General features: G+C 48.0%; 1 protein-coding gene across 5 annotated transcripts in view; it reads right to left on the bottom strand.

Moving 5' to 3' along the window:
* The window catches only part of B3GNT2 (UDP-GlcNAc:betaGal beta-1,3-N-acetylglucosaminyltransferase 2), a 202,103-nt gene that overhangs the window by 124,357 nt on the left and 65,137 nt on the right, over nt 1-12,609 (bottom strand). For 4 of the 5 annotated variants that reach the window (XR_014796522.1, XR_014796523.1, XR_014796524.1 and 1 more), the window contains exon 1: nt 5,010-5,247. The exons of the other annotated variant lie outside the window; for it this stretch is intronic. The gene's annotated coding sequence lies outside the window, so the exon portion shown is untranslated. Of the gene's footprint in view, nt 1-5,009; nt 5,248-12,609 lie in introns of those variants that run through there. 5 annotated transcript variants of the gene reach the window in all.

Genomic DNA, 12,609 nt, shown 5'->3' with positions numbered 1-12,609 from the left:
ACTATAAAAATACAAAAACATAAAGCTGTAAATTTTGTTCTGGGCATCCTGGGCACTTACTGATGCCTCTTACTGAAACTAAACTCTTCCATGGGCCTTTTGATAGAGTGTAAACTAGCTGTCACCTCTGCACCCTCTTCCTGCACACCCAATCACATCACACAGGGGAGCCCCCAGCTCTGAATGGGACATTTCAATGACTGTCATCTCACGACTTTAGAGCAAATGTCAATTAAAAATAATAAGGGATCAACTATTAAGAAGTAATGTCTACTTTAAGCTGAACACTAGGTCAACAAAACGTTGAGTCAAGATTTGGCCTCTAAGTTTCAATAAGAAACCTTTATAAGTTTACTAGAGGCATGGTGCATGAAATTTGTGCAAGGGGCTCAGCCCTCCCAGCCCCAGCTTCGTCCGGAAGGTTGTCTGGCTGTCTGGTCTAATTAGCATATTATGCTTTTATTTTTATAGATAATGAAACAGCATATCAAAACATATATTGTACAGTTGTTTTAGGTACCACCTTCTTAAAGAAATAAAAGGGGAATGAGGAAACTGCATGTAGGTATTTTAGTTGTTTCATCACGTTGATATCCTTAGCTAATCCACAACAGGACTTTCATTCTCCATTTCACAAATGAGAAACTGAGATTCAGAGAGGTTAAGTAACTTAGCCACACCGTAACCACGGTCACCCAGTGAGTTGCAAAATGGAAATCAAATCCAGGTTTGTTTCACAAAAGACTACACATTGTATGATTCTGTAATTCCACTTATTTGACATTCAGAACAGACAAAACCCATCTGTGATGACGTGAGTCACAGCTAAGATGACATTAAGTCAGAATATCAGTTTCCTCTGTGAATGAACACTGACCCGAAGGAGCACGGGCACATTTCGGGCTACTGAAAACATTTACTCCGTGATGGGTGGCGGACACACATCCATCAGCTGCACACTTAATATTAATGCACTTCACATACTTTACTGTTTGCTATACCTCAAGCTAAAAAAAAAAAAAAAAAAAAAAAAAAAAAGTCCTCATTTGATTGACTCCAAGTTCATGCTCTTAACCACTAAATCACCACATAGCCACACTGACAGAACATAGCCACAATCTGAAATTGATTCTCTTAGAAAAATCAGTTCTTAAAAACATTCTGGTAAGTAACATACATCCTAACCACACACCAGAGTGAAGAAACTAGAATAATAAATGTGTTTTTAAATGCCACAGAGCGAAAAGTAGACAGTATCCATTTCCTGGGTACTGGGAATTTCCCCTGTAGCCACAGCAGAATAAAAACAAACAAGTTTTTTATTGGTCTTATTTTATTTTTAATATGTTTTTTATTTATTTCAGAGAGGAAGGGAGAGGGAGAGAAAGAGAGAGAGAATCATTGATCAGCTGCCTCCTGCACACCCCCTTCTGGGTATCGAGTCAGAAACCCAGGCACGTGCCCTGACCTGGATCCAATGGTGATCTCCTGGTTCAAAGACCTACGTTCAACCACTGAACCACCCGCAGCAGGCAGGCTGAATAAAAACCAGTGTAAGCCCTGCTCCAAGGTAACGTTCATACATACACAGAAGATAATTTCTAACAGTATTCGTAGAGCTATCTATGTAAACGCCTAAGCCTAAAATTACAGCAACTATTTCAAGACATATGTTATAACTTTATCAACAAAGATAACTCTCAAAGAAGCTTGTTCTTTTTGTTTTGTTTTTTTGTTGTTTTGTTTTGTTTGTTTGTTACAAGAATTAAAACAAGACCAGAAGACAAAGTTAGTGGACAAGGAGGATAAAACTCACAGTAGGGGCAACATTCAGTGAGTGCAAAATCTCAGCTAAGAGTTGTTAACACACAGAAAACTCATACAAGTGACTTTTCCCAGCAGTAAAGTAATTGTGACACACAGGCTCCAGTAACAAATTCCTCATCAAGTAACAAGTTCTTCCCACAGAAGTTTTGTCCAGACTAGCAAAGCCTCATCGCCAGCCTTTGATGATGAAATCATTACATCAATCCTCTCAAAGCTTTATCCCACACATACGTGCTTGCGCACCTCTTAATTCAAACAGTAATTGCCTCCCCAGAGAGAGGAATTTTCTCTTCCTACAATGTGGAGACACATTTGGCAAGCCCCTAGTAACAGTTATCACACCTTGGGGGGTCAGGAGAAGGCAGCTGGACCCACACCTGTTGGTCTTTACTAGGTGCTTTCGGGAAACCCAACTTTCCAATGGTCAGAGTCCAATTTAATTCACATTTTAGCCTTCTGTGCACACTAGAAATGGCAGGCAATTGACTGGAATGATTTCTGTTGCCCTTGGGCATCTGCATATATAAGATCAAAAGGCCTTTTACGGAAAATTTTCAGTACTTGGTAACTCATACCCCACCACTGATGTGTGGTAATAGATTACATAACCAAATGTTATCCCAGATGCAAGAATCTCAATGTTTACAAAAGTAACTGTTTGCATGTATTAATTTTTTAGTCTTTCATAAAATGTTCGATAAAACTGTCCAATGAGTCGAGTCGAACATTGTAGCTCTTAGGCAAAATTAGAAAGAACTAAAAGCACTGACCCAGTATGGTAAGAACAGAAAGTGCTGCCGGCGCTTCCACAGCTCTGGGTCAGCACCCCCAAATTATGTTTCTTTTTTTTTTTTTTAATCGGCATTACCAAAAAACTAAACCTTAAAGCTTCAACGTTTCTTTGTGAAACGAAAGTCACCACCTTTTCTCGTATCCCTAAATCAGTTGGGAAAAGACCCACGTATTTCTATCAAGACCATCTTAGCTTTGTACCAACAATGTGTCATGTAAAGAAAAATGATTAAGACTATTTGGACACATTAATTTCCTAATGTAACTTTTTTTTAAGGCCATTTATTTAAACAAAATGTACAAGGGGGGGAAAATCAACCATAAATTACCAGTTTCACTTTACTATTTTTAGCAACGTTAGTATCTTTCAGTCAGACAAATCCAAACCGTTTCCACAACAGTTACTTTTTTTTCCGTCCAAGGGGAAGTTGGTGCATGGAGGAACCTCTATACGGATGACACAATGATGTCCACCACTCGTTAAGCACTTCCTAACTGCCAGGATGCAAAGTTAGGCAAATTGGTTTCCCTCAGAAACTACGCGGTAGAGCAGACATTTCTCATCCCCAAAACCAGATATGGAAACGAGCAGGGATGTTAACCTCGCCCAGGGTCCCTGCACAGTACCGGGTAGAACCAAGAGTAGTGAGCAGTGAGGGTGGAAACTCTGAACTTAGATGGAGAATTAGACCTTTCACCATACACCTGCCATCTGCACAAAATCTCCACGGAGAGCAGTGGCCACCTGCTGTAGGGAGATTCCTAAGGGGGAAAGCTGTGTTGCAAAGGGGGGGGGGGGGCGGGGGGGGGGGGGAGGAGGGTCATTTCAAAAAGATCTAAAGATAACGGCATTTGATAAGGCTGTGCAGCAGGGGAAGGTTTACTCAACCTGGTCTTAAAATCTAATCTGATTTAAGAGTACAGAGACTCTGTGTAAAACCCTCCCCAAATTCCACCGGGCTTAACCACCTCTAATTCAAAAGAAACAGAAGTGAAAACTAGGGCAGTGGGAAGTGGCCGCCCAGACCTTGGGTCAGTTGTCAAGATCTGCAATGGGTGCGACCACGAGGCGGCCCGAGAGCCCTGGAGTGGACTGAGATCACCCCTCCCCGCCTTTCCAGTCCCGGCTCAGCCGGCCTCGTCCTTAACCATCCCATCCCCTTCCGAGGCACAATTACTCTGGAAAAAAATTATTATAACAAGTAGGAGCCCATTTCCAGCAACTGGCTCCCAAAAGGGAGGGGCGGGAGGATATAATTGTTCTCAGCTATCCTTCTACGAAGATTGGGGGGAGAAAGGGGGGTGCGGGGGCCATGGGTGGCAGGGGAGCAAAGACCAACACACCACCCCCACGTTTCGGGCAGGAACCAGAGAGCCTCCTGGACCGCCAGGCATGACAAGGTGCATGTTCTTTTCCCAGATGCGCTTTCGCGCTGGGCCACTTGTGGGGAGTCCATGGGGCGCGGGGCTCCCCAGCTCAGAGTGCGAAGTGCCTGGGAATGAAGGTAACTCCGTCTCATCGCCTCCAGGAGGGGCCGCCCGCCGCCCACGGCCCAGCCCCGCGGGGTGCACCCCGGCGCCCGGCGCCTCTCCCGGGAGGCGCTTCGCAGAGGCCGCCGGCGCGCCCCTCCCGGCTCTGCGCCGGGTTAATCGTTCACCGCGGGCGCCGGGGCATGTTTTTTTAGAGGTCACAGCGAAAGGTTCCCCCCAAGTTTTCGCAGAAGCCGGTCTTGGGGGACCCGGAGGTGGCCGTGGCAGCGGCTGGAGGGGAGAGGCCGTGGCGGCTCCGGGGCTTACGAAACACCTGGTCTCCCCCTGCGGCAGCGCGGGGGCCCGGCGCCGGGGTGGGGTGCGAGGGTGCGGGAGCGAATTCACGCCCGGCCCCGCTCCCCCAGAAGCCGGAGACACCCCGGAGAGGACGCCCGGCCCCACACGCCCCTTCCCAGTGCCTGCAGCACCCTGGCGCGGGCTCCCCCGGAAGTTGGGGTGCGGCGGGGTGAAGAGGGGGGTGTCCCGGATCCCCGGGCCCTTGGGATGGGGCAACAAGCTCCAAAGACACGCTGCCGTGGGCTTTCCCCATCCTCTCCCAGCCTCAGGTACGGAAGGGGGCGCCAAGCGGGGTTGGGGTGGGGTGCGGGGTGCGGGGGGGAGGGGGAGAGAGACGCTGAATGCGGCAGGAGCCACCTGGGGTCGCTCCCTCCGCGGAGACGCCGGTACGAAGCCGGAGCCGCCGGCGGGGAACGGGGTTCGGGCTGGCGAAGCCGGAGGCCGGTGGCTGGGTGCGGGGGGGGGGGGGGGGACCTCCGGGGAGCAGTTTGGGGGGGAGCGGAGCCGGCCTGGGGCAGTCCTGGGGGAGGGAAGCGGCGGGGTGCACGCCCGCTCGGCCCTACCTTGTCCCGCAGCAGCTTCTGCTCGGCGGGGCGGGGGCGGGACAGCGCGGCCACATCCACGTCCGGGCCGCTCGGCGCGGCTCAGCCCGGCGACCGCCGCCGCTCACGCTCCATGCGCCGCGCCCGCGACTGGCGGCCGGTCCGTCGGTGTCGGCGACGCGAGCAGCGCCGGCTGGGCTGGGGCTCCGCACTTGTTGCCGCCCCGGCAGCTGCGCCGCGCTCCGGCCCGGCTCCCCGCCCCGGCCCCGCCCTGCGCGCCCCGGCCGCCCCGCCCCGCCCCGCCATGCCGGCCAATCAGCGGCGGCCCCGCCCCTCACGTCACCACCCGGCCCCGCCCCCGCCGCCAGCCTCCGGAGTGCGGCGGCTGCGGCGGCGGCGGCGGCGGCGGCGGCTGTCAGCGGGCCGGCGCCCGGACCCACCCGGCCGGCGCTCCTCCTGGCTCCCCGGGACCGCACCTGGGACGCAAAAGGCTGAGCTGGAGGGGAGCGACCCCAAAAGCAGACCCTCCAGGAAAAGGGGGGCAGCTGGAAGTTCAACAGAACTATCGTCCATGTCCTGTCCGACCCAAACCCCCCAGCGGCAGGGCGCCCCTCCTGGAGTGTGTCTGTCTGATTTGGGGAACTAAACCCATGGCCCGTTTGGGCTGCAGGAACCTTTTTTGGCTAAAACCGGTTTGTGACCCGACCTACGCCGCGCCCGGCCGTACCCCAAGTGCTTGGACGGCTGCGTCCCCGCAAAACGCGAGGTCCCACCGGGGAAGATGGGGGAAGGTGGGGGAAGGGGAAGCCAGGGCCAAAGCGGGGCTGGACCACCGCTCTCTGCCCACGTTCTTAGGTTCCCAGAGGATGCCCTAGATTCCAGGCCTGCGGGCGGTGCCCTATTTGCCGCTGCCACCCTATCTTCAGATTTGTGAAGCTGCTTAGGGCATGGTGAGGAAGGAGGGTGGGGAGGGTTTAGTTCCCCTTGCAGTGTCCTTGCAGGTTTCCTTGAGGATCCACGGGTGTCTCTGGGAATGGTAACACAAAGTTCCCAGAGGCTGGGCCTCGAACCCGTGCCGCGGCCCAAGGGGCAGGGCGTACACCTCGGTGCAACCTAAATGGCTGAACTCTAACACACACACACACACGCACACACACACACGCACGCACACACATGCACACACAGGCTCCCCGCGGATGGTGGGGGCTTGGCAGCAAAGACACCCAGAACTCTGGGGACCGCCAGCGCCCCCGCAGGCTCGCCGGAGCACTGCAGTCTAAGCCGAGTCCGAGCCGCTGCTGACACAACCTTGGGGACCCCAGGTGGGCGCAGAGCGACCAGGAGAGGTGGCCCTGGTTTGAAAGGCCCGGAGCAGCCAGCTTGTCCAGAGTGGCCCGGCCCCAAGCGTATTGGAATGCCGCCTCACCTCCTTTGGTCCTTATCTCTCCGGGAAAAGAGCGGCGTTCCCCTTTTAGATAATGAGACTGAGGAATTAAGGACACTCCACCCTCGACTATTTGCATTTTATAGGAGCCTTTCTGAGGCGGAATTCGCCCAAAATTGCTTCTGTAGGAATCCCAGGCACCTGTGAGCTCAGCGAAAGAAGAGCGTGTTGCTGGATGCGCTGAGCCACGCGGTTCCACTAGAAACAGGAATTCTCAGTCAGATCTAGGGAAGTATTTATTTGCAGCCTCCAGGCCTTTTTGCTTTTATGTGGATCACATGATTCTCCTAAGAGTACAGCATGATGTCCAAGAAACAAGCTAGATTTTTTGCATATTCATAGAAAAAACATCTTAGGTAACTTGGGGTAATGGTAACCCTCATTAACCCAAGTGTGGGATAGGGGTGTTGGAGGAGGAGAAATGAATTTTATACCTTCGCTGACCTAAAATGTTGTATTTTTCCAGTATGTTAACTTTCATAATTTAGAAAGCTAATACACATTTTAGAGAAATTAGAGTATCTTTAAGAACTCTACAGAAAGTATTAATATATGAATAAACAAAGCCTAGATCTTTCACTTTGTGTTAAGATAATTCTGAGTCCATGTGCCTTGGTTTAAATAAAGTCTCTTTAAGCTGTTCTTTAATTGCTGTGGTTGAACACCAACGTTTGAAGACTTTTCTGTGCCATCGGATTGGTAATATTGTTTCTATGCTTATATGTCTTCCCTCTAACTGCACTCCCACTAGCCACAGACAGACTTTCAGGAACTGCTAGCCAAGGAGTTTTTAGTTAAGGAACTGCTACACTGTCAGCTGGCAACCAACAAGGAAATTAGCTTGTATCCTTTGCAGCTGCCAAAAGCTGCCCAGGCCCTGAAATTTAAAAAAATAAGGGCATTCTCTCCATTGAGCTATTAATTAATGCGGCTGAAAGTGTACCTGTAACAATTATGCTGTCTTTGGGGACTAAATCCCGCAACCAATTGGCTGTAGTCTTTGCTCTTGAGTTGGGGCTTAAGTCCATCATCATTAGGTATAGATGTGTTATTTAGTTATTTAAATTAAATATTCATATATTTAACAAATATGTGTTGACCATCTACTATGTACACAGCACAGGGCTAGGCACTGGAGTGGTGAACGTGGCAGGCAAACCCTTCCTTCTTGGCACTCACAGTCTAGCTGGAGAGAGAGGGCTTAACAAGTAAATGCACTATCAATTATATGCCGTATTTTCCGGCGTATAAGACGACCCCCTAATTTTACATTTAAAACATAGGATTGGACCTATATTCACTGTATAAGACTACCCCCCACTTCCGAGGCAACACCAGCTCTTTTTTTAATAGACCGCCTCTCTGACTCTGGCCAATCTGAGCAGGCTTTTTACTAGAACACAGTGTAGCTTCCGGTACAGAACATGTATAATTTGCATGCATAAAAGGCCTGCTTGGATTGGCTGAGTTAGAGAGGCGGTCCGAGCAGCCTTGCAGTGATTGGTGCGGGATCGAGTTGGAAAATTCGTTTAGCGGCATATCGAGACGTTTTTCGGGATATACTCGGCGTATAAAACGGCCCCCGATTTTCAGTTGACTTTTTTTTTCATTTCAAAAGTCGTCTTATACGCCGGAAAATACGGTAATTACAGCTGTGATGTGGGCCAAAGGGAGTATAGGGTCCCATTTGTCTGAAAAATCCAAGAGGAGGTGGCATTTGAGCTGGGTTCTGAAGGCAGCATCAGCAGCACAGATTCCCAAATCCCATATCCTAGTACGCTATGGACTTAGGTTGCTCCAGAAGGATAGCAGTGTTGTGTTAGCCTGTTAATCAGTCCCAGGGGAGGCCATGAAAACTACAGGAAAAAACAGCCACCTCTGTTGATGGTTGAAATATTAATTACTAATGGAAAGATGGAATCATTCTTAGAATCTCAGTCCAAATCCTTTGGAACTTGCAAATGAGAAAAAGAAGGCCCCCAAAGTAGCTTTCTAGAGGCCAAACACCTGATAGTAGAGATAATATCATGAATGTTGAGCAGTTGAGTTACAGGCTAAAAATTATCTGGCTCCTACAGCAAACCCTTCCCCTCCCCGGCAAGATTGCTTTGACTTTACAACAAGAGAGAAACATAAAACCTTATTATCAGATGAAGATACCAGAAACCAATATCATGATTCCAAGGGATTTGCTCCATATTCCATGGAGTCTCGATGCTAGAAAAATTCAGAATTCCCAGGTTAATAAAGTCCAGCTTGTGTATGACATTGCGATGGGATATAAGGTCAGCGATTTGAAGGGAACAGTCATCTCTAATTAGGATCATCATGTTATTTTGGTGAATGGAACTTTCATGAAGGAGAAATGCAAAATCATACTCCTAATTGTTATCAAACTGCAAAATTGCATGCTAGCGGAGAGGCCCATAATTGTAGCATCAAGCATGAGACAATGCCATTAATATGATTATCAAGGCATAAGCCTATTAGAGAATCTAATGCCTCTTTGCAAGCATCATCCTTTGTAAAGCTTTCCTGGGTCTGGAAACCATCTCAGTGGTAAACACAACTGTTAAAAAGCAGAGCTTTCCAAAGGGCATAACAAAGATCTGCTGGCCTTCACCAGAGGTCACAGTTGTCCAACTAAGGAGAGCACAGACTATTTCCGAAAAATTAAGACTTTATCTGCCAACTCTAGTTGGCTCTAATTGAGAAAGGAAGTACCTCTCGCTCCAAGTCCTCTCTAACCCTGCAGCAATCCAGTCGCGGTAATGACTGTGAGGCCTAGTGGTCACCGGGAGATGTGCATGAGCCACCTCAGGTGGACACAGTGGGTTAGGTCTTGGCTGCTGCTGGTGAAAAGTCATGTTACGGAAGTCTACAAATTCAGATTCAAATCCCACTCTAGGAATTAGCCCTGTATGTGTCCTCATGAGTATAGTAACACCTACTCAAAGAGTTCCCGGGAAGGGAAAATGAGGCCATATGTGACCAAGTGCCTATAGATACTTGGTGCTTAATAAATGTTGGTTTTGCCAAAACTGGTTTGGCTCAGTGGATAGAGGGTCGGCCTGTGGACTGAAGGGTCCTGGGTTTGATTCAGGTCAAGGGCATGTACCTGGGTTTCGGGCACATCCCCAGTAGGAGGTGTGCAGGAGGCAGCTGATCGATGATTCTCTCTCATCGATGTTTCTAACTCTCTATTCCTTTCCTTTCCTAAAACATCAATAAAATATATTTTTTTAAAAATTTAAAAATAAAAAAATAAATGTTTGTTTCTTCCTTGGCCCTGGCAGCAGGACCAAGTCTTCACCAGGATAAAGTACAGGTGGTATCTTGGCATAGAATTCGGGGCATTTGTCCTGGCAGTTTATAGGAGGAACTGTTATTCTCTCCTCAGTCCAAAGAGCTCAGACATCATCATCCTCATCATCATCACCACCACGTAGAATGGAAGGATCAATTGGCTGTCCCTGGGAGAAGCCACTTGCTTGGTCTTTAGGACCCAGTGACTTATAGGAAGGACACTTGCTTAGCAAGTTGTCTCACAGCAAAGCAATCACCAGGATGGACAGGCTCTCCTCATCTGTAATAATAAAAGCACAATATGCTAATCAGACTGGACAGCCGAACAACCTTCCAGACGACCTTCTGGATGAAGCCAGGGATTCGAGGACTGAGGCAAGCCTCCATGACTGCGAGGGCTTGAGCCCCTTGCACGAATTTCATGCATCAAGTCTCTAGTTTAAACATAACAGTCAGATGACGTCAGAGGGCAACGGACCCGACGATAATCTTAAAAGGGAAGCAGGATAAATGTAATAACATGGATGAATCTCAAAACATGTTGAGTGAAATACGTTAAACACAAAAGAATATACATGAAGTTCAAGAACAGGTTAAAACTGGTCTATGGTTATAGAAGTCAGAACACTAGTGGCTTTGAGGATAATAAGAGAATTAACTGGAAAGAGAAGCATGAAGGAACTTTCTGAGATGAGAGAAACATTACATCTGTTGACTAGAATGATGGTTACATAAAAGCATACCATCGTCAAAACTTATCACGCTGTGTACTTTGGATTAGTACATTTTATTGTTTATAAGTTAGGGAGCACAGTCTGAAGACAGAGGGGAGTGCTGGCAAAGGGAAGGAAGAAGTAGGCTCCCCACTACCACACCAGGCAGTTTCTTCTGCACCAGACTCTGGGGCAGCATGAACGGACATTTCAAAACAAACTACAGATAGGAAAGAATGCATTTTTCTAAAAATAAATATCCTATTCTGGGCCAAACAAGAGGTTCAAGACCTTGTTCCTCCATAGTTTGCAAGCCTCTTCATTACCCTTTCTTTCTTTTCTTATCTAAAACCATCCCAGAACATGGTTTTCCAGAGTCAGCATCCTTTAGGACTCACTCTCCCTCCACCCTCAGCTGCGGGTATTATTGCATAACATTAACTCTACAAACTTCCTGCCCATATTGTCCTAGTGTGCTTCCTTCCCATAGGGCCTAGAAAAAGGAAGCAGTTTAATTGACAATCCAAAGTCAAATTAATGGTCATAAAATTTCAGAAAAAAAGAAAAAGAGAAATTGGGTCACCAGGAAATTTTCAAGAAAGAATCCTGGCAATTAAACATTTCAAAAAGTGCGTACCTCCAGCTTGGTCAGTGTAGCTAAATGGTTGAGCGTTGGCCTATGAACCAGGAGGTCATAGTTCGATTCCCGGTAAGGGCACATGTCCAGATTGCAGGCTTCATCCTCAGTGTAGGGTGTGCAGGAGGCAGCCTATCAGTGATTCTCTCTCATCATTAATGTTTCTATCTTTCTCCCCTTCTCCCTTCCTCTCTGAAATCATTATATATATATATATATATATATATATATATATATATATAATTTTTTTAAATATATATTTTATTGATTTTACACAGAGAGGAATTGAGAGGGATAGAGAGTTAGAAACGTCGATGAGAGAGAAACATTGACCAGCTGCCTCCTGCACACCCCCCACTGGGGATGTGCCCGCAACCAAGGTACATGCCCTTGACCAGAATCGAACCCGGACCCTTCAGTCCCCAGGCCAACGCTCTTCCACTGAGCCAAACCGGCTTCGGCTATAATTTTTTTTAAAAGTACAGACTTCCAAAGGGTGGGAAAATGGAATGGGCAACTGGAATTGGAACAAAAATCAGAGATTGTAGATCTGACTCCATCATTAAGGACCCCTGTGACAAACCCCTTCTGTACTGTCAAAGGGGAACTGTCCGATATGACAAAAAGATCACAGGCAAGGTAGGTACTGCTTCCGTTTGATTCCTCTGCTATTCTCTTTGCTCCAGCTTCTTCCCACCTCCGTCCTTTTTTATAGCTATTTCAGGGATCTCATCAGGGCTAACATCGACAGGAACAGAACTCTTTTCTCCCTTGTCTCTTTCATGACGCAGGAAACCTTTCTTGCAGTTCCCTACCCGATTTCCCTTCCTAGCTCATTGGGGTCACATGACCCCTCCAAAGCCAATCACTGGCTAAGTGAAAAGCCCACCTGACTAACTTATAAGCCTTAGACCAATTATGGTTTACTCCTGGGTCATCACATGAAGGTGTGGGCCCCCAAACACAGTCGGTGCAGCACCAACCAGAATAAAGGAAGTTGTTGCAGGTAGGGTTTCCCCAGCCTGAGACAGAGGTTTGCATGTGGGGCTTTTATGGGGAGTACTCAGCACCAGCACCCGGGAGGAGTGAAGTAAGCGGGAATGGATAGAGAAGGTGAACTGCAATGCAGTCACGATAAATGTGAGGATAGCTCAGAGTTGTCCTGAATCAGTGTGGAAGAGCTGAGCCTTTTAAAAAAAAAAAAAATATATATATATATATTTTATTGATTTTTCACAGAGAGGAAGAGAGAGGGATAGAGAGTTAGAATTATCGATCAGCTGCCTCTTGCACACCCCCTACTGGGGATGTGCCCGCAACCAAGGTACATGCCCTTGCCCGGAATCGAACCCGGGACGTTTCAGTCCGCAGGCCGCGACGCTCTATCCACTGAGCAAAACCGGTCCCTGCGAGCTGAGCCTTTTTACTCTTGCATCAACCAGACAGTATTTGTGGGTTGCTCTTTGGAAAAGAGCATAACCATCAATGAAGTGGCTGCTTTCAGCAGAGGAGAAATCTCAG

Source organism: Pipistrellus hanaki (assembly GCF_964339955.1).
Source record: "Pipistrellus hanaki genome assembly, chromosome: 12".
Lineage (NCBI taxonomy): Eukaryota > Metazoa > Chordata > Mammalia > Chiroptera > Vespertilionidae > Pipistrellus > Pipistrellus hanaki.
The sequence above is the reverse complement of the archived record's forward strand: the minus strand, read 5'-3'. Positions and strand labels throughout refer to the sequence as shown.